This window comes from Ursus americanus, chromosome 25 (assembly GCF_024610735.1).
Source record: "Ursus americanus isolate L20-20 chromosome 25, mUrsAme1.1.p, whole genome shotgun sequence".
NCBI lineage: Eukaryota > Metazoa > Chordata > Mammalia > Carnivora > Ursidae > Ursus > Ursus americanus.
This window is the reverse complement of record NC_142151.1, coordinates 23717620-23741224: the sequence shown is the minus strand read 5'-3', so window position 1 is coordinate 23741224 and position 23605 is coordinate 23717620. Positions and strand designations below refer to the sequence as shown.

Sequence of the window (23605 nt, the reverse complement as noted above, 5' to 3'; positions counted from 1 at the left end):
ACTAGGCTTTTTCTGAGACTGAAGATCTTGTTGCTGACTAGAATGAGACTTAAACAACATTTTTAGACATTAAAAAGAGCCTATTATTTTATGGGTTGTGTCTAGGAAAGGGGAGAAGAACATTTACTCTGCCTTCAAATTCAGAAACTCAGCTAAAAGCTCTGGTGTAGCTATGAAATTTGGCTCATATCCATAGTCTACTAAACTCCTTATAAAACTTTGGTGGTTCTTATTAGCGATTTTTTTTCCATGATACCAGTTGCAGAATAATTCTGTTGCTCTTCACCATAAACCTATAATACTCACTTTGAAGAAGCTTTAATTATTCAGTTATTTATTCAGTAAATATCAGTTATTCCAATTTGACGAATTACATTTTGCATTGTTTTTACTGTGTCTCGAGAGATAGGAACTCACTCATGTCTGTTTATTTTAATGAGATAAACCAGGCCCATGTGATAATTTTTGCCAAAACACAGAATAAAAATGCATGGAGCAGAAGGAAAAGCTGAGTTATTATTGTATGACATGATGACTCTTGTACAATTTTTAATTGGAAAGTGATCTGAGTTGGACTGAAAGATGAGAAGATGTCACACATGTTCTCTGTGGTCCCTTTAGGTTACAGGTTAATAGAAAGAGGTCTTTGATTGGATTCTTGAACTCAGTTATGTTTATAATTATTAACATTGTGAATCCTGCTTATTTTAATGTAGTGATGAAGAAAGAAGAATAAGAGAGAAGCAAATATTACAGAGGTTAAATTAGAAAAGGTCAAATGCCAAATGTTTTCAAGAACTGGTGTTAGGATGATGATGCTGGGATAGTTTTAGGGTCAGTTCTTAGATTTCTTTGAATCTTAATTATGGACCAGAAATTTAAATTTGTGTGCAGGGAATTTCAAAAACAAATTTATTTACCATCGGAACTGTATGAAGAAATAGAAGCATCAGTATATTCAGTATTCTAATTTATTTTAACTCCACGTGACTAATTTATTTTAACTCCACGTGACTAGTTACTATGACAAGTAACCTTTAAAAAAAAAAATAGTCGTAGCTCTGAACTTTTGCCCCTCCGCATGTCTTTGCAAGGAGAGCTTTCAAAGAGACGAGTCTTAAATCTGTCTGATAGTAAAATATCCTGATCCGTTTTCGTTTCCCTCCATCTCTAGGCTCTGTCAGCTGTTCAACTTATGCTAGCCGACTGCTGGCTCCACATGCTGTGCTGATCCTTTTGTTTAACTGGCATTTCTCGTAGCTTCCCCACTTAAACTAGCTATCAGAATCCTACAGGTCAACCAGATAGTTTGTCTTATCGCAAGCTCACCTGAAACAGCTTTTGAGGTAGGGCCTGTGATTTCATGACAAATAGTCACCTCAGTGGGGAGCTGCAGAGCTCACCTCTATCTTCCAAGGGTTAACCGTAACCTATAATAATAATTTGGTGACACAAAATGCTTCTTTTTATGCATTACCTATTTCCAGAGGCCTAATTTAGGTTTGTATCAAAATGGATATCACAAACAGTACAGCTTCCCGCAGAGAAGCAAAGTGCTACTGAGAGACTTTCTGTGATTCCTTTGGTGGCATCTGGGAGGGGTGAGGAAACGCTGGGGGAGTGAAGCAATTGTCGGTCGCTTATAGAGTAGCTGGGACAAGCCCTGGTGGGGAATGGTTTTCAAAAGCAGAATAGCTTTATGGAATTGTTACATCAGGAACAGAACTTTGTTCCATTGCACTTGCTACGAGGCAAATTTTAGAACAAGGAAAACAGCAGAAGTGGTTACAACAGATACCTTATTTTTCTGTATGATTTTCATACTTCATGCTCTAGCAACAGTGACAGCGCTTACCCAGGTGTAAATACAAACATAATAATATAGTACTGGGAAAGTTTTAAACTTTAAGAGTCCGTTGAAAGTCTTAATTCCTCATCACAGAATCCCTGTTCATGCCAGCTTCAGTCCAATTGGAAAAGCAAGCAAAGTTAATCTGTCTGTGTTCCATCTTTAGCCGTTTTTAAATCACCCATTATCTACCCCAAATATGCTAGGCTCCTTTATTGTCCTAGTTCTTTTCACAAAAGAAAGCAAATACAAATTTATCATATTTTTTTTTAACTTAACTATACCCAGGAGTATTTGTACTTTAAATAGAAACGTATGAAGGGTTGTTTTTCATAAACGTTTACTAGACTTAGAATTTCTGGCTCTTCTGATAGTTAGGGATGGGAAAATATAGCAATATTATTTTGCAGAAGAGGTCTTCCAGCGAGCCCTCACTTCACACCATCTAGGCTAAATTACCATTAGAACGACGCCTGGGAACTGATTTGAGCCCAAATATGGATGGTAAATGACCTGCGGTTTTATAATTCAGTGATGGAGATATTTCTACACTTCCACACTTCAGGTTCTGTGGCAGTTTCCAGCTGCAGCCTTTTGCCTTGACTGTGCCTGGTTCTGGTACCTGGAGAAGGGATGGGAAAACGTCAGGGAGCCAGGCAAATTGTCAAGAACTCCATCCCCAGAACTTTAACTCCTGCTCCCACTTCAGCCTTTTGCTCTTGCGTGTTTTCTGAGAGTGAGGGTTTTTCTTGGCCTGCTGCTTCCCCAAGTGGCCGGCCCTCGCCTCTTCACTGTTCTCTGGGGATGTGTTCCCAGAGTGCCCATTTCCCACCCGCCCCTGGGAGCACCACGAAGGAGCAGCTGTCCTTGCTTTCCCACTCCTACTCCAAGGAGAGGCTTGGGTGCACAAGCTTCTGTCACATACTGAATTTGTGCATCTCAGGCACAGCTGCTCAGCTCTGCATTTTTGGCTCAGTGAACACGTTGAACATGTTCGTATAGGTGTTCGGCTTGGGGTACACCCATCTAGGGATAATAGACATGGTTTCTCTTTTCAAGGACTCAGTTGTTAAGAGTATTTAATGGCTATTGGGCGGGGGGAAACAGTGATTTTTTTTTTTTTTTTATGTGCTGCAAGTGACATGCTCATGGCATTCTTTTTGATTCTTTATAAAGCTGTATAAAAACTGGAATTTTAAGGAGTTTCTACCATAAAGACTGCTTTCAGACACATTATATCTATTTCCTTATTTAATTGACTATAATTCATTTTGTAAGCATTTCTCATTCAAAGCAGGAAGACTTTCTACCACCATGGTCTAAGAGTTTGGTCACTTTTCTTAGGGATTGCTTAGCTCTTCCTTGTAATAGCAGCTCCCTGAAGAAAACCAGAGAAAAGAAATAACATCAAACCTTCAACTGCAGCTTTTGTCCCATTTAAATTGCAATAGATAATTTTGAAAAACTGTAAGTGGGGTGATGATGTAAGATGGACTTTTAGTTCTCCTTTCAAAGTTTCTTCTAATTTTTGTGCTTATTTCAAAAGCTTTACCTAGAATGAGAGTGCATTCATGTTGTTTAATGTCCTTTGTTTTCATGGTATTGTTTTTTATAATGATTGGTGGATAGAAATGTGCCAGGGCCATGCTTTGGGATCTGAGCCTCCTTTGGACCCCATAGGATGTCAATGGACTCATTAGGATTTAGCCAAGTTTTATGCATTATTCATAATATACATTCACAGCGTGCGCACTAACGACTGTCTCCTGTGTCTGCTTAGTCAGAACCATTTGCATGCTGTATTATGGAACCATAATACAGAATGCATTTAGCCACATTTTATGTATTATCCTTAATACATATTGTCATCATATTCTGTTATGGGGTATGTGGTGAATGTGTTTAAACAATAGCATGCACTTGTGCATTATGATTCCATAAAAACAAATGTATAATAAAAGTCTTGATGAAAGTAATTATTGCATATGTGCAATAATAGTTTCTAAAAAAGCCTTCATATTATTTCTAGTTTGCTTTTATTGTTTGATTATCTAGTTATTTGTTTTATGTTGTTTTATGCCTGCTGGACTGATGTCCTGAAATTTTTAATTTTGAAAACAACATACCTTCTTTATCCTTCTCATATCTTACCTCATTAGTTTCCCTAAATGAGTATTTAAAAATATAATATTTAAAAGAGACTTGATGATTAGGAAAAGCATGTTTCCTAACTACCAATTAAAGATCTGTAGGGTATTTGTTATAAAAAGCCTGTGCTCCATGTAGCAGCAAGAACTATGTTATATATGTGAGAAATTAACATCAGATTATTAACATCAAATTATCTTCCATATCCAGGATCTAGAGGTGCTGAGTTCTAAAGTCAGCAGTGACTCTAATATACTTAAGGGCTTGGTGCTTTATCTTTTTATCTTGGACATCTTGCTTGCAAAATGGAAATGACGACTGTTTAATTGCAGTAGAATATCAGATTCATTATGTCTTTTTTAAAATGTTAATTTGGAATAGACAGAAAAAAACCCCTAGAAATACATCTCTGTGTCACAGGTGTGAAAGAAAAAAGAATTTATTTAAAACTTTAAATGGTAACTTATTGAAAAGTTATGCTGTAATGAAAATCTTAAGTGCAGAATATAGTAAAAGGATTCATTGAAATTGTTAAGTCTTTTCTGAGCATTATTGGTGGTTTTTCAGTAGTTTGAAGTCTTCTGGTTTCTGTTTAGCTACTAGTGAACTCATTTTAGAATGTTCACTTTGAAAACTCTGTGATTCGAGTAGTGTCCTCCAAATCTAGTGCTTTTACAAACGACCACTTTTTATTTCATTATGAAACCATTTAGGAGCAGATTGGGAATTAGAACACATAGAAGATGGTAGTTTTAGTTTGAAGGGCCATTAGTCTTTTTATTGATAATGACACTTTTAACAGTAATTTGTTTTACTCATAGTCTTATGAAATTTATCTGTTTTGCTGGACATTATTGGTGAATTTATTTCAGATAAACAATCTCACTGAAAATTTGAAGTGTACCCATGGTAGTGTTGTAAGGCAACCTTCCCTTGTCTCCTCTTTTCAGCAAGTTTGATACTATGCATCCAGATAAAATGGCTCTTTCAGTACTGTCCATATTCTTTGGGAATCTAAAGGATGTATAAACTTGAGGTGCCTGGGTGGCTCAGTTGGTTAAGTGTCTGCCTTCGGCTCAGGTTATGATCCCGGGGACCTGGGATCAAACCTCACATTGGGCCTGCTTCTTCTCCCTCTGCCCCTCCCCTCCACTCGTGCTCTCTCTTGTGCTCTCTTAAGTAAATTAATAAAATCTTAAAAAAATAAAGGATATATAAGCTTGGTGCAAAATCTGACTCATATCTTTTCTTTTTTTTTTTTCTTTTTTTTTTTTTTTACATTATATTCCCAGTATTTATTTATTTTATAAATGGAAGTTTGTACCTTTGATTCCCTTTACCCCACTCCCCCCCGCACACCCCCATCTCCGACAACCACCACCTGTTCTCTGTATCTAGGAGTTTGATTTTTGTTTTCTTTTTTTTTTTTTTTTTCTTTTTAATGATTTTTATTATATTATGTTAGTCACCATACAGTACATCCCCGGTTTCCAATGTAAGGCTCAATGATTCATTAGTTCTGTATAACACCCAGTGCACCATGCAATACGTGCCCTCTTTACTACCCATCACCGGTCTATCCCATTCCCCCACCCCCCTCCCCTCTGAAGTCCTCAGTTTGTTTCTCATAGTCCATAGTCTCTCATGTTTCATTCCCCCTTCTGATTACCCCCCCTTTCTTTATCCCTTTCTTCCCCTACTGATCATTCTAGTTCTTATGTTCCATAGATGAGAGAAATCATATGATAGTTGTCTTTCTCTGCTTGACTTATTTCACTTAGCATTATCTCCTCCAGTGCCGTCCATGTTGTAGCAAATGTTGAGAACTCGTTCTTTCTGATAGCTGAGTAATATTCCATCGTATATATGGACCACAACTTCTTAATCCAGTCATCTGTTGAAGGGCATCTCGGCTCCTTCCACGATTTAGCTATTGTGGACATTGCTGCTTGACTCATATCTTTTCTACCTATCTCAATATATTATTCTCTATTTCTCCATTGACTTTTACATAGCTGTTTGAGTCATGTGTGCATGTTGAGAAGTCAATAGATTAGAATCTCCTGGTTCTAGATATATTTCCAAATATGATGGATTGAATTATAAGTAGTCACACCTCAAAACAGGATATTTTGGTTGTCTGGAGTAATATGAATTTGGCAGATGAAGAGAGATTATTGAATATTAGAGAGGTAGATAAAATGGTGCACCCCCTTAAGTGGATGTTTTTCTGTAATACAGGGTGGGAAGAGACCTCAGTAACTTCTGTCTTAACAAGCTATCTATATTCTTTCTACTTTCATTTGATATTTCCTCCCAATAGGCTTACTTAACAAAATTGATCACTTTGTCCAACTTTCATTGTCAGTTCAAATAGTTCCTCTGCCCAGAAGTCTTCAGGTTAATTCTGGCTATTTTTTCCCCACAATTTTAGAGAAACTATTGATCCTCCGTGTATATGGCTGGATGAAACAGAATGCCTAAAAATATTTTGATTGTATTTTTACTTATTAAGATACATTTGTAAATCAGATGACTGGAAACTACTTCAGTTTTTTAAAAACAAAAATTTTTATATAAAGGGGTGTTGAATCTAATTCAGCACAGTCACTTTCAAAGCTATGTACATCTTTCAGTGATACTGAAATTGCTCAGAATGTTCCCGGAGGGCCTCTGTTGGAGCTGCCATAGAGCCTGCAGCCTACTCTCTTGATGACCTCAGTGGGCAAATTTTTTAACTTGGAAGAGAGACATTATATTTCGAAATAGTCAAAAGATATATTTGAGCCAAGTCTGGTTAATAAAACAGGCAGGTAGTCAAAAGGGGAGTGGGTGTGGAGGGCAGTACAAATTGTGGCACTCAAGTAACGGATCTGTGTTCGTTAATTGGAGGATTAGAAAAGTGTTAAGCTCCAAAAGTGTTTTAAGCAATAGTAGTAACAGGAAGATGAGTACATAGTTTCTGAAGTTCAATTACTTGAAGGACCATACTTATTTTCCTGTAAAGCTTTAACACAGATTTAAAATATGCTACATTAATTTATAAGTTATACTTTGCATTATCATAATGTATTCCAAGGATTTTTGTGTTCATCTATTATAACAGATGTACAAAAATGTGTCCATTTTTATAGCGTGGCGTGTGCCTGCTCTTTCCAAATTATGAAAAATGCAGTCTTTCAAAACCATTAATTCTGAGCTAAATTGTTCAAATGGAAAAGAAAATGTCTGTTTGGCTTTTCAGATTATAATTCAATATTTCAGAGCCTAAATATTTTCAGTGTAGATTTAATTTTTTTTTCTGCTTAATATGGGTCAGAGGCTGCCTCAGTTTTCATAACAATTAAATTTATTTCAGGGAGTTTCTTCATCTGAGCTTATTTGTTGGCTCTTTAAGACCAGTCTGGCCACTTCCGGACTGGTGTGGTTGCTTGCAAATAGATCATTCTGTAGATTAACAGTAAGAAACTAACATAACATAATAAAAAATTATTATAAAAAAGTACTAGTATAGGGGCGCCTGGGTGGCACAGCGGTTAAGCGTCTGCCTTCGGCTCAGGGCGTGATCCTGGCGATCTGGGATCGAGCCCCACATCAGGCTCTTCTGCTATGAGCTTGCTTCTTCCTCTCCCACTCCCCCTGCTTGTGTTCCCTCTCTCGCTGGCTGTCTCTATCTCTGTCGAATAAATAAATAAAATCTTAAAAAAAAACACAACAGTATATATACATATGTATATATATGTATATATATATACATATATATATATATATACAACAGTGTATATATATATATGTATATATATATATACATATATATACAACAGTGTATATATATATATGTATATATACATATATATATATATACATACAGAGAATTTCATGACTAACGTACATCATAACAAATTTTAAAAGACTATCATTTTGGAGATTTATTTAATAATAAAGTGATTATTCACCAGCTCATATCATTTTCATTTTGGAGGGATTTCAGATATGACCATGTCCAAATCCCTTACTTGGCTACTCCCAAAGTTCCTTGGAATGCTCCATCATCAGGAATAATGTTAGAAGGGTTGATAGAAGCAAAAGTAGGTTCAACAAAGTATGTTGGATTAAGAGACAATAGCTGAGTACTATTTTATCTTATTGCAGATAATTTGAAAACTCAAATTATTTCAGGAATTGCCATTTCTTGAGGAAGATTAAGAAATAGAATAAATTTTCCTAGTGAGATGACTACTGGGGAAAATTCAAATTAATGTATATACTAAAAATAAGGTTTGGATTAGTTTGAATTAGCTATTGATTTCTTTAAATTTGAATTAAGTTTGATTTGGCTTTGTTAATAATCTCTGTTACCTCCATAGTAATGCCATGAGTTTACCATAGACAACTTTTTTGAGAGTACAATGGGATCTTAAGAGTTTTAATAGATTTTAACAGTTTTCTTTATCACAGGAGTTGTATGTAAATTTCAATTGCAGATTTTTGTTTAAGTTTTAAGACATTACTTTTTTTTTTTTAAAGATTTTATTTATTTATTTGACAGAGATAGAGACCAGCGAGAGAGGGAACACAAGCAGGGGGAGTGGGAGAGGAAGAAGCAGGCTCCCAGCGGAGGAGCCTGATGTGGGGCTCGATCCCATAACGCCAGGATCACGCCCTGAGCTGAAGGCAGATGCCCAACCGCTGTGCCACCCAGGCACCCCTAAGACATTACTTTTTAACCTACTCTGTCCAATTGCATATTGCTATCACAGTCTCTAGTCCATAGAAGAGAATACACTTATTTAGCTAAGTTAGGAACTTTATCCTTCCTCTATTTCTGGCTTTCTCCCTTTGTCCTTTTTTTCTACCCCCTTTCTGTTTTTCTTGTACTTTAAATCCCTAAATCAGCTCTTTTCACATATTGGATATCGAGTGAAGAAGGGCAATAAAAATTGCCTTTCTAGGAAAGTTCTGTGTATTATTCTTACAAGACTAGTACTAGTTCTTAATGGCTTAAATATATGTGCCCATTAGTCCTATAAGACACTCCACCCAGTTTTGTATTGCTCTTCCAGAAATAGACTGGCAGGGAGAGAATCTAAAGCCATCATCTGGGTTCTTGTCTCAGGCCACTTAATTTCTCTGAGTTTCCCTTTCTTCACCTGTAAAATAGGGCTTAACTCATAGGATTTTTGTGAGCATTAAAATGAGTCACTTACATGAACATGTTTTGTAAAATGTAACATTCCAATAGATGTTAGTTGTTCGTTCCTTGATTTGGTGAAATGCAGAGCAGCAGTAGAGCTAGACTTACAATTATTTTTGTTGATGGGTTTATGATCTTTTTTATATGCTGCATACCTTTTGATAAAGTTCAAACTTTATCGTTTTCAGCTGGAATGGCACTAGTCCTGCAAGTTATAACCCCTGGAAAAAAAAACCAACAACAACACAAGGTCTACTTTGGATTATATTCGTTTTGGTTGCTCTGTGGTTTGGAATAAGGTTTCTGATGGTACCTCTAAGTGTTCACAGTACCTCTTGTGACCTTTATACTTGAACTCTCCGAAGATTCTGCTGCTTGTTTTCTCTTTCTTTTTCTTGACTAATGTAAATATAAATTTTAGTTCAGGCCTAGGGGATGATGTGTATATTTTCTTTTTGTTAATAGGTATGTGGTATATAAATCGAGTATTTATAACTCATTATTTTGATAACATGCTACAGAAATCCCAGTAGCCGTGTTTAATATTTGTTTTAGGAAATTTGCCACTGCAGACAAATTTATTTTAGACTGACTTCTCTGAAGAACACTGAATTAAATGGTGGGGAAAAACCCAATGTGGTAAAGTAATGTGATATATTATCTGAGTTCATGGGAGCCATTTGTAATCTTTCTCTTCTCAGAGGGCTTTTTTTTTTTTTTTTTTTAAATTCTCTGCTTGTTTCTGTTCTCAATATAGTAACTGGTCTCTAGACTTGGGCTTGTACAGATGAGTTATAATTCCAAGTGAAGTGATAGGGATAAGTATTTCTGGGTGTGGAACCTCTACTCTGACTTTGTGCAAGTCGCTTGATCTCTTTTCTTCCTCATTCTCTCTCTTTTCTAGCTTGTGAAGGAAACAGTTAACAACGTATTTTACAAGACTGCTCAGAGACCTAAATGAGATAATATATGTAAGAGCTCAAATATTCTGTCATTGAAAAGTGGCATACCAATACTAGCTATCAAAATACTGAGTATTTGCCTAGTTAAAAAAATACAAAAAACAAACAAACTATAATGCCCAGCCTTTGAGGAGAGTTTTGCAAAATTTTCTTCAAGATTTTAAATTGGCCAGTGGAATAGAATTTTAGAATTGGGACATCTTTAATTCTTACTCCAAACCCATTGGAGGAAATTGAGGGTCACGTAAGTAAGTAGGAGACTTGATCATAGAACCCAGGTCTCCTGGCTATCTGGCTGGGTTGTATTCTCCACCCCAAACATGGCTGCGTCCACCATTTGGCTTCCTTTGGTATTAAGATGTCTTTCAAATGAAAGTGATAAAATAGTGGTAGCATTCACCCTTCTCTCAGAAATGAAGGACTCTGGAGAGGCATTTTCCTTTTGCTTTCTTTTTCCCCTTGTGGTTATTGACAAAGCTTGGGATCATGTTGAAACTTGTTGCAACCACCAGGAAACTCTTTCAACTTTTAATAGTTATCACCCTGCTCCTAATTAACAAGTAGCAAGCATGATTATGCTCCAGTAAGTTGGAAAGACTTATCAGACTTGAATATTTAGATGAGGAAAAGACCTCCAGCCATGAAAAAAAAAAAAAATCCCTGTTGATATTTTCCATAAAAGGGGACGTACAGTTCAAAACTAGTAGAGCTAACTCTGCCGCTTTGCGTAAATGGAATCCTGAGATGTGGCTATGAAGAGAGCATGTTAGTCACAGCTTATATTAACACACAGTGTCCTCTCGAATTCATTGGCTTCCTTCTCATGAAAATGCTGCATAATGAACCATAAGGAGGTTATTCTTTCCTTATGCTTGCCCTGAAATAAAACAAAAATAATACAAATTATTAAACTTGCATTTAGGGAAGTGTGTGATGAGGATAGATTTTTGTAAATGAATGTTTTGGTAGTGTCATCCATTTGAATCAAATAAGTAATGTGCCCTAAAGGAAAAGTAACTTTTAAAATCATATAAAACTTAATTCACCGTTTCTAAAATAATTGATACTTACACTTATTACAACTGGTGGTGACTCTCTCTCTCTGTCTCTCAGAAAAATAGCTCTTTTTCTTAAGAAATAAGCTCCTCAGCTCGCCTGAGAAACTAGTTGGTTAAGTGCTCATGGCTATGTTCCTCAAGCTGCTCCGAGGAGAAGAGTTGGACCTAGATGTTGAATATGGTCCAGGGTGGTGTGACTTGAATTACTTGCAGAATGTGAGAAAATTCCCTTTATTTTCTTTAGATTATATTTAGCAACATTTAAAGAGACAAAAATAATTACAATAGAGAAAATGAAAAGAAATACAGAAGTAGAGTCCTTATTACTAGTAGTGTTTTTATGGTGGAATTTGAAAACAGAATTCTTATCACAATGATATAACTAGAGGTTAGTTCAAGTCATGTCCCAAAAGAGGTTATAACTAGTTTCAGGGTTCTTATATATAGTCTCAGCAATGGATATAGCCCGTGAGTTGGTCCATCAGGTTCTTACTAGGTGCCATGCACTATTTTTGGTATTGGGGCTAAAGCAGTGAACAAACTAGACAGTCCTTGCCCTCAAAGAGCTTACAATCTACTAATCATGACAGAAAATAAACTATAAATAAAGACATATGATATTTATAAAGAAGAAGAACAAGAAGAAGGAGGAGGGGTAGGGAAAATATGATCGAGAGTAGTTCCCAGGATCTGCTTTGGTTGGGGTAATCAGGGAAGAAGATGACTTTTGAGTTGAAATCTGAATGATAAGAAGGAAGAATGTGTGTCATGATCTAGAAGAACAGATTTCGTGGGAAAAGGAGTAACATTTGCTGGGACCCAGTGGTGGAGGAGAACCTGGCTTGCTGTGGCAGGGACAGCCCACCTTTCTCCTTTTTTCTCACACTCATTACACTTGTTGTGCCTCCTCTCCCATCTATAGTCTCAGCTCATGATCTTGTATCCCATTTCTTCTAGAAAGTTAAATGAGCAAGAAGAGGATTCTCGAAACTTCTATCACTGTAGCTATGCACCCACTGGCGTATATTCTGCCTTCTCTTTCCTATTTATAAAGTGTCAATGATCTTAGTAAAGGCCGACTTCTCCACCTGTACACAAGATCCTACAGTCTGTTCCCTCTGGCCGGCTCATACATTACTCTACCCATACTCCTTTCTGTCTCCTATGTCATCAGTTTCTTTCTGTTTGCTAGGTCTTTCCCCTCAATCTACCAACTTGTTGTTTCTTCCATTTTAAGAGGAAAAATACTCTTTTGGTATCACTCTTCACCAGTGACTCCACATTTCTTTCTGTTTTAAGAAGAATTCCTTGAAAAAGTTGTATATACTTTTTCCTCTGAATTGTTCCCTCTCTTTTTCTCTTAAAAACACAGAGACATTTATTTGCCTTCATCATGACACTGAAACTACTCTTGCTTTAAGTCAACAGTGCCCTCCATGTTGCTATGCCAATGATCACTTGTTAGTCTTCACCTTACTTGTTCCATCAGCAACATTGGAAACTCTTGTTTACTCTTGTTGCCTCATAACACCTTTTTCACTTGGCTTCCATTTCTTGATTTTTCTTGTACATACTAGCTGCTGCCTCTCTGTTCTTTATTTGGTCCATCATCACTGTAATCTCTAAACATTGGCATGCCCTAGGGCTTAATTCTTGGACCTCTTCTCATTTGTATCAAAACAAAAATCTTTGTTCATCAAGTCTAATGGCTCTAAATGTCATAGGTACACTGATGACTTCTAAATATATATTTGGACACCAGAGCTGTCCTGAACTTTAAGCTCCTGTGTCCAGCTGCCTACTTGACATCTGTCACTGAATGTCTAATAGGCAATTTAAAATAATAGGCACAAAAGTGAACTTCTGCTTTCCCCTGCTTCTCCTACAGTTTTTTCTATCTCAGTTATGGCAACTAACGTTCTTTCAGTTGCCCGGGTGAAATCCTTGAAATCATCCTTATGCTGTTCTTTCTTTAATATCCTGGTTTCTCAAGAATCTTGTCTTTTCTACCTTCAGAATATATCCAAATTCTGACTGCTTCTTCCCACTTCTTTAGCTACCACTTGAGTTCAAGCTATCATCATCTCTCATCTGGATTATTCTGGTAGCCTCCTAATTGGTGTCCCTGCTAACACCAGTGCCCATCTCTAGCCAATTTTTAACAGAGTGACCATTTAAAAGTGTAGACAGATTATGTTTCTCCTCTGTTCGAAGCCTTAATGGTTCCATTTCTCTCATGGATCAATAGCCATGACATTACTGTGGCCTCCAAGGCTGTCACAATTTGTTATTGCCCTTCCTTTCAGACCTCATTGCCTAATACCTTCTTTTTTGTTTAGTCTGGTCCATCCACACTTGATGCTTGTTCCTCAGACGCTCCTCACACTCTCCCATCCCTGCGCTTTGGCACTCGCTCCTCCTGCTGCATAGAACACGCTTCCTCCAGATACCTGCATGCCTTGCTCTCTCTCCTCTAGGTCTTTACTCAAATGTATTTTCTTAGTGAGCCCTTCTCTGGCCACCCTATCTCAAAATTCACCAGCCTTTCCACCGCTCTTCAAGAACTCATTTACCCCCTCTCTTCCCTTTCTCAGCTTCCTGGTTTATTTTTCTCTTTAGCTGTAATTACCATTTTGAATTTACTATCTGTTTTCTTAGTTTTCTTGCCTCCCTCAACTAGGAGGTAAGCTCACTGAGAGAAATATTTGCATGTTCTGTCCATTGCTGTATGCCCAGTACTTCCGAGTGCTCAGTAAATAAAAATGTATGAATGAAGGATTGAATGTAAAAGCATATGAACCAGAGAAAGATGAAGGTAACAAAAGTTGTGTAGTGATTTAATGAGATGGAATTTCATTTCTAGGGTTCTAGGATGCAATGCCATGTTTAATTTTCTGGCTCGGAATTGTTTCCTGGGCATAAAACCAGTTAACTCTGAAAGAACAAAGATATTTTTAAAAAGAATAAAGATTTTTAGATCCTCACTTGGAAGCATAATGATCATGCAAATCCTACATACTCATACCTTATTTAAGGAAGTTAGAAAATACATAAATGAGCTATAGAAGATTACTGTATAAGATTGCAGAAGTTTTGTTTCCTAAATATTAATACAAATATCATGTTAAGGAAGTAAAACAATTTGAAGTAATGGTTTTTAAAAAAACTTACAGGTGTAAAAGAGAAGCATATGGTTGAACAGAGATTGCCAATGAAATTGACAGATGATTAACATTCATTAAAACTTTTAATTAACACCTTGGAAAATTCCATAAAATGATACTGTATGTAAATGACTATGTGTGATATCTTTGAGCATTCTCTTACCTGTTTTACGGAGGGAAAAAATGGATCACAAAACTGCTTATGATACAATTTTCCCTAGCCCTGGGTTTGTTTTGAGTGTTATCTACTTGTGTCAATCATGCCAATTTGAGCTGGCAATATTCTAAATATATTTGGCTGAGATATAAGTGATTTTCTGTATATCCTGGAGGAAAGAAAAGCTACCTTTTAATTTCTTATCCCCATGATGACCCTCCTCTTATAAACTGCATGGTCATGTAGAGTTATGAATGGTTTTTGGTCTTTTTGGAGGTTTCCATTTTTAAGTGCTATTCAGAATTTATTAATTAGCTGCTCAAGATATTTCCTCTTTGGTTGAAAGGCAGCAAGACATGGGGGCTAGAACTGGGTGTCACAACCATTTCAGATGGCTGAGGTTTGGAAAACTCTTGATATATAACTGAGACATTATTATAATTTAAATTACTAAATATGATTTTAAAGGATCAGTTATGATATGCCTGCTTTGAAAGCTAATGTGTATTTTAGGTTCAGTATTTAAATTCCTTAGAATAATTTTTTTATTTTCTTGTTTATTGTTTAGTAAGTATTAAGATTTTAAATCATTCTACAGATTAAGGAGTTAGCACATTGCAAGTAAATATAAAAGCTTTAAAGATACAAAAGAACAAATTTATATTATTATTTTTATCTTTTCTAGTGTTAGGAGACTAAATGTTTTGAAGCTGAAACATAAAGAATGGAGGAAGAAACAAAAAAATTGTACTGAAAATACCAATTAAGCATGAATGTTGCCTGATTTATAATTCCATGTACAGAGATTATAAAGAAGAAATACAGCTCACGAAGGATGAGATGCTCTAAAATTGTAATTCTGACTATATAATTGAGAATAATCCTGCTGAGAAAGAAAAGAAGTTAAATAAAAGTGTAACTATATCAGGAGCTCTTTGATAAGCTCAGAATTTAAAGGGGTAAGTATCAAAGATAGAAGGGTACAAAACGAGGGCTTATTAAGAAAAGCAGGAACTTGAGGAGAGTTAATGATCATGGCCATTCATTCATTCTACAAACATTTATTGGGAACCTTTACTATGCCACAGTATCTTGTTTGCACTGTGAATACTAAAATATAATAAGATCTTTGCTCTCAGAAATCTACTGTGATAACATTGGACTATAATATTAATAATTGACACAGCAGAGGAAGAACTCCTCAACTCTTATTTTGTTTCCAAACTGGAAGGTTGGGGATTCGGCGTACATTAAGTGGAAATGAAAGCCTATGCTGGAATAAAGAAGAGATAAGCAGTGCCTGAGTAGCTCAGTTGGTTAAGTGTCAAATTCTTGGTTTCAGCTCAGGTCACGATCTCAGGGTTGTGAGATCGAACCCCACATCTGGCTCTGCACTCAGTGGGGAGTCTGCTTGATGTTCTCCCCCTCTGCTCCCCCCCCCCAAATAAATAAATCTTTTTTAAAAAAGAGAATAGAATAAGAACTTCTTACAAAGAATTCAAATCTCCTGTCCAAGATGAATGTATATTTGAACTTATAGAAGAATTTGCTTATATAATTGTGAAAAAAAAAAGTTGGGTAGTGGGTAAATGATAGCATGAGATATTTAGGTAGATTTTTGGTAGAAAATTGATTAATGGATTGCTGTTATTGGGATATGGACACTGACCTTGCCCTTGTCTTTGAGTATTTATTGACAACTTCAGCAAAAGTCTTTAGGTGACAAATATCTTGGAGTGGTAACTTATATATTTGATCAAATAATCAGGATTCAATGTTCAGATAAATGTAAAAGTAGTATGTAACGCTAAAATGATAGAGACTCTTGAGAGTGGCTCCTTGGAAGAAGAGAATGTGAAATTTAAATAGTTAATAAGTCAGTGGTTTGATGGTAGTATTGAAACAAATCATTGGCTAATTCTTGCAAGGCCCTATTGATAAACTTGAGGAGAATCAGAGGCCCATGTAGGGACATTGCAACTGTTTTCAAATATTTGAAGGTCTGGCATGTGGAAGAGATAGTAGATTGGCTTTATGTTGTTCTCAAAGAAATACCAACAATTAAATGAAAATCATTTTAGCACCATGAAATGGAAAGCCTCCAAAAAACTGGAGTTGCCCAACAATGGAGAGGACTGCTTTATAAAGTAGTGAAAAAGTCTTGTTATAGAGAAAGAAGTGGAGCATTTATGTTAGTTAGGATAAGAATTGTGTTAGAAAAATCTCTAAGGTTTCCTATCTTTAAAATTGTATAGTTCTGTAATTTCACAAACTTGTCATGACAATTTGAGAAGATAAGAGGAGTTTATTTCCTCCAGGGGAAATATGCATATGAGTGGGGCATTTTTTTTTAAACAGATGAAACTCAATGGCAATCCTGAAAACTATAATTAAAGTCAGAATAGGGAGTAGCTATAGCATTTTCCCTCAAACGTTCCTGTGCTGTTCCCAGATAAATACAAAGTATGTAAAGAAACAGAATGGTCTGAATTCGAGCCATAGTTTGTCAGAGAGGAAAATCATAGACATATATTGGAGATCCCTTTAATTATTCCCTAGTATTCTGCTTCTTCTTTGATTAGAAGAAATGCATGCCAGGTTACAAACAAGAGATTTCGTTTGGGAAAGCAGCAATCCTTGCCTTTGTATTGAATTAAATATGGAGATTTCATCTGTAAGAAGAAACCATATTAGATTCCTTAAGTACCTAAGAAAACACCTAAATACCACTTTGAATGTTCCTCAAATTAACCTCATCAGGCCTTCTTGATTTTTTTTTTTCCTATCAAGTTAACACTAAAGACTTTGCTTGGATTATAGAGTCCTTGTTTGAACAGATTGTACTTGAATGTAGACATAACTCTGTAAACCTGGGATCCTGGGTGTGGAAAAGACCGGAAAAATAACTTAATTTGAAGTTCCTTATTTTATAGATGCAGAAGTTGAGTTCTAGAGTGATTGAGTTGCTCAGGGCAATTTTATTTGATTAGAAACAAAGTTAAGATTAGAACCCAACGCTTAGGACTTCAGTGAATTCACATCTCTTTCTGTTGTACCATTCTTTCTACCTCTTCTTTTAAACTATGCTGCAGATATGCAGTGTGTCAAGATACAGAAGGAAAAAAAAAAAAAGCATATATCCACAATTGTCTTCATTAAGTTAAAGGTGTTATATTTAAGTCTTAAGTATTTTTCAGTTTTATTAAACTTTGATCTCTGGAAATAAAATAAGAGTCAGTTGTTAAACTTCTGTTCTGGTGAAAACGGGAGGGATGGAGGTAGGATTTTGTGGTTAATTTCAAAAAGGATTTAGAGCTTATGACAGTCTTAGCAACTTTCCTAAATTATGTAGATTACTATTCCAGTAGTAGAGAGATCAAGTATCAGTATTTTAGGACAGCCTTTAAACTGGGCAAATCTAAGACATCTGAACAGAATATCACTTTACCTAGAGTTGATTCAAGTTTCTGAACTTCTGGCAGACAGGAAGGTCAGCATGCTTGAATACTTTGCTGCAGAGTTTTCAAGAGTTAAAAATCTTTTTTTCTTATGATTCTTTGTTTGTCCTCACTTGTGATTGGAATATAGATTTAAGTGGTGGTACTTCAATGTTTTAAGCAATAACTGACTCAGTATTAGATTTAATCATGATAACGGATAGTCATTTATAATGTATTGCAGTGATAATTTCAATGTGTTTTTTATTGAGCAAATTCAAAAATGAGTGTCCAACGCACTAATATTTATTATAGAAATCAGAGGTGATCCATAAATGTTTATTGAATGGATTCCATTAAGATTTTGAAAAATGAACTCAAATGTTATATTTAGAAATAATCAAACTGATGCAATTGAAAATGACTGAATGTTTTTTTGACAGTTCCTGATCAGTAATTTCTAGGTTCATGCCATATAAATTGATATAGAGATTTCACATAATCATGGAACCTTGGTTATTGTGGAGAAAGAAGTATGAGTAGGTTAAGTGGGAGGTGAATAGATTATCAAATTACAGTTAATTTAGAAAATTAAAAATTATATGAGTTTAAAAATAAAGTCAGATATTTGAAAAGAAAACTCAGAAGAGGGATTTTTTCTGGTTCGTGTGACTTCAGAGAGGAGGACAAAGAGCAAAGGGTGGGGGGTAGTTTAGAGATTTTTTTTGCAACAAAGTAGTTACAGTAATTTATTGCATGTCTTCTGTATATCCAGCCTATTCCAATAAAGTATAAGTCACATTCTCTCGTCCTACAGAATTTGCTTTCTTTGGGAGTGGAGACAAGGCAAGACGCTCACATACAAAGCAATTTGTTATAACTGCCTAAGATTTGTGTGATTGTGAAAATAAGTGGAGTGCACTCTGAAGATTGTCCTTTCTTGGCTTCTCTTCTTTCATTTCCTTTCCCAGCCAGGAACCCTTCGTTGCTGTTCAGTATGAGTACTCATATCCTGGGACTAAGTCCTGATCAAGATTCATGTGTGTCAGAAATTCTTGTTGGGGCCAGATCCTCACCTCAAAAACATGCTAGTACCTCACATGGGTTCTTTCTTTTCAGATCTCCTGCCTTGTGGTTTAGATCCCCTAATTTCAATCCTGGTTGATCTTCAGAATCACCTGTAGAATTTTAATATTCAGGCACTGTCAGAATCTCGAGGGCTGTTACAGAGGCCAGTGTACTTTTAAAAGACGCGTACATGTGTTTCTGATAACTTTTAACTATCCAACTTCTCTTGCCAGTGATCTGCATCCTATTTACTTATCTACCTGGCCTTCCTGCCCGGGTTTTTCTCTTCCTGCCTATATAATGACCCTTCCAAAGGGTGTTTAATATGATTTGTCTTAACATTTGGGGACATGACTCTTTTAAGATCATTAAAAATTTGAAAATTGGAACCAGTTGATTGAATTGTAGGGAACCAGACCCAGTTAAAAATCTCTGTCGTATGGGAGCTCCTCGGTGGCTTAGTTGGTTAAAGCGTCTGATTCTTGGTCTCAGCTCAGGTCATCTCTGTCATATGCATAGCCTCTGTTCTGGTCAGTGAATATGTATTTATCCATTTCATCATCAATGTGTGGAATATCCTATTTTTTCTGTATTTTTATTCCGTGTTCTGTAATTGCTTCCAAAACACACTGTGCTCACCTGTGTTGATGGTTGATAGCAAGATGAACAAATGTCTATTTTGAGCATGAAAATACACTTGTTTTCTGTAGCTACCCGAGTGCGAGATTAATTTGAGAAAAGTGATTCCAGTCTATTTGAATAATTTCTCTGATGTAGTAAACATAAAACTTCTTATTCATATGACAACTTTCTTCTTATTTATTCTTAAAATGGTTTGTGAAGCCATTAATACAGATTAAGTGAAAAGAAATCAGATCATTTTTTACTAAATTTTGTGGTCGATAGTCTCAACGTCTAACAATAAAATAAGATTGGGAATGTCAGATTCATTGTCTGGGCTTTATGACTATAAATGGATTTCTGGTTTCAACGTTTAAGTACAATCTGTTTGACATGATTTACATATTTAGTGTAGATAAGACAAAGTTAACGGATTTGCTTCAGTAACATGAACTAATTTTCTAGTTATTTGCTGGGCCAAGAGCATGACAACCATATAGAAGTGCAGATCAAATAAAAGCGAGGGCTTCTTTATAGCTTGCTGACAAGAGGCCAGCACATTCCACGAGTGCATCTATCTAACTTCCCATAGGTTAGGAGGTTCAGTATTATGTGCTCCCATGATTACTTACTGGGCTAATGACATTTCGGTTATCACTATTAATTAGTCTTTATCCCCAAAGAGAATTTTAGGAACTTATCTACTAGTATTTCTTACGTTTGTGAAATATTGGCATAAATAAATTCTGGCCCTGACATATCTCCTCCTCTGTCATCTTTTATTTGTTGCCATAAATGTCATGGTCATTTTTATGTTCATATAAGGTCCATCACTTTCACCCTGAAGCAGTTTAGAGACCACTTATAGAAAAAAAGAAGGTGGGAGAGGAAATGAGGATGAAGCAAAGCAAAGAGAGGGAGTAGAGCAGAAGTCCAGCATAAATGTAATGGATCTCAAAGTGGGTACTTGGCTCTTACTATCTTCGGAACACTTTAAACCAAAGGATTTGCTTTTGTAGAATGTTAGAATTGAATGTAACCTTAGAGATAATATGGTTCATAGGCTTCATTTTAAAAATAAGGAAAGAATAGAAAGGTTAAATGACATGGTCATGGTCACACAGATAGTGGTATTGTCTACTCACTGGCCATCATGCTGCTATTTATCTTTATTTTTAGGATGAGAAAAGTAGGTCGTTCGCCTCAGAGATTCAGGAAGGCTAAGATCCTCAGGTACCTCGATTTTGCCCAGTGAATGGACATTTTGTTTTTGCGGCTGTGTGGTCTCTATCCTCCTTCTCAACTGCGCCTTATTATTTACTTCCTTCAGGGGACCTCTTTATGCTTTAACTCTGTAGCGTTGGGCCTCCACAGTTCTGCCCTGAGCTCACTGATCTGTGCACTCTTCATGATCTCCTTAGGCAATTTTATGTACAATTTATTTAGTACTTCTCAAGAGCCCCACACCATGCTAGATACTGGACTAGATACTGGGTAGTGACGGACACAACACCTTGATCATGGAGTAGAATGTTTTTGTCTATTCTTGGGGTTTTAGCTGCTGACTATATTCTGAAGGTTCTCGAATACGTAGCTCTGGATGTGATTGATGCCGAGCTGTACATGTGTAACTAGCTCAGATGTCCCACAGAAACCTCAAATTTGACATACTTTTTTTTTTTTTTTTTTTTAAAGGACTGGCAGTTTCCTGGAAACCCTAGAGAAGGGCAAGCCTGACCTTTTTTTTTTTTTTTTTATTTATTTGACAGAGAGACATAGTGAGAGAGGGAACACAAGCAGGGGGAGTGGGAGAGGGAGAAGCAGGCTTCCTGCTGAGCAGGGAGCCTGATGCAGGGCTCGATCCCTGACCTGAGCCAAAGGCAGATGCTTAACAACTGAGCCACCCAGGCGCCCCTCAAATTTGACATACTTAACCTGGACATCATCATTTCCTCTCTCCCCCTTTCTTGTGAATATGCTTTCCTCCTGAATTCCGTATCTCAACATCAAAGTCACTTAGCCACTCCTTCAGAAAGTCGAAAGTCACCTTTTGATTCTTGTTCTTTCTTTCCCTTCCAATGACTAATTCATGGCCTCTTTACCTTACTCCTCTCTTTTACTCCTTTGTTACCCCTTGTCTTTTTTTGCAGCAGGCTTCTGACTGGACTTCATTTCTCCAAGCTTGCTTTCCTGAAGTCCACTCTACACAGGGCTGCTGGAGTGATGGTTTAGACTAGAGTGTAATCTAACCACATCAGTTTCTTCTTAAAACTGTTGCTTGGTTTCCCATATTCTACAGGGTAGAGCCCAAGCTCCATAGCATAGCTCTCAAGGTCATCTGTGACCTAACTCTACCCTGTGCTGCTCTTTCTTGAGTCATGTTGTTTCTTGAGTCAGAGCTTGCTTAAGCCATTTTTCTCTGCCTGGTCAACAATACTCCAACTCATGCCTCTCTGCTCTTATCACTTGGTTAAACTTAAAAAATATATTACAAAAAATTTCAAATAATCACAAAAAGGAAGATAAAAGTACAAAGAATTCCTGTATTCAACACTGGTTGGTTCATTTATTCCTCCCCACCCCTTTAGTTTCATTTGCAGAAGTATTTAAATGCAAATCCAAGATACCATGCAATTTTGCCCCTACTTCAATAAGCATCTTCAGAAGTACGAACATATCCTATATAACAACAGTGTCATTTTCAAACTAACAAAATTGGTAGTAATTCCTTGGAATCATTTAATTCCCTGTGCATAATAAAAATTTCCAAGTTGTTGCAAAAAATATTTTTACAATTAGATTGTTTGAATCATGGTCCAAATAAATACCACATATTAAATTTGGTTAAGTCTCTAATTCTTTTTTAATCGAAAACAGTTCCCACTCCTCTCTTTTATTAATGCTATTTTCTTGCAGAATCCAGGTCAGCTGTCGAATAGAATGTTCCACAGTCTATATTTATTTATTTGTCTTCTGTGGTGTTACTTAACTTGTTTCTATATCCACTGTAGAATGATATCCAACTGTTTCTATATCAAAAATAGAAAATACTCAAGATAGGAACTATTTCCTATACATGGAAATTAGTTGTAGTGGCTTGATTAGATTCAGTTTCCATTATCCACCTGCCTATCTATCTATCTATCTATCTATCTATCTATCTATCTATCTTCTATCTATCTATCATCTATCTATCTATCTATCTATCTATCTATCTATCTATCATCTATCTATCTATCTTTCTGTCTTTTAGGGTGTTGAGATGGATCAGTGAGTTGAAATGGTGACAGCCTCCTCCCTCCCTTATAAAAGTCACCATCAATCATTGTGCAACTAATGGTTTAATCCATTGATGATTACTGCCTGAATCAATGATTTCATTAAGGGTTGCAAAATATTAATTGTATAATTCTGTAATTTCTTCCACATGTACTGGCTGGGACTCTTCTCTAAAGAGGAATTTTACTTCATCACCAAGAGCATTTGGTTACCCTGAAATACACATTATGTAGGAGAAGATGGAAAAAAAAAATACTAGTTCTTTCACTTTGATTATCTGGCTAAATTTTAATCATCCTTCAAGGCTCCGTTTAAGGGATTGCATCTGTAGGAAGCCATTGTTAATCTTGTATAGCTAAAGTAAATGTTACTTTTCCCTTCCATGAAATTCCATACTTACCTCTGCCCTTAGCTTTCTCATGTTATATTGAAAGTATCATACTTTTTAACTGGAAATTCATTTCACTGTAGATGTTTTCCCTAAAGCAATGCTACTGAAAGCAATTTGGTAGAACAAAAACTGCCCAAGTGTTTTTTTCCAAAATCATTATTGCCTCTCATTTTTCTCTGAGGCAGTTTTTTTACTTGAATTATAGTTGACATACAATGTTACATTAGTTTCAGGTGTACAACATAGCAATTTGACAAGTCTGTATATTATGTTTACC

General features: G+C 36.1%; 1 protein-coding gene across 13 annotated transcripts in view; it reads left to right on the top strand.

Annotated features, from left to right (window-relative positions):
* SOX5 (SRY-box transcription factor 5) overlaps positions 1-23605 on the top strand; it is a 963841-nt gene that overhangs the window by 25831 nt on the left and 914405 nt on the right. The window lies entirely within an intron of this gene.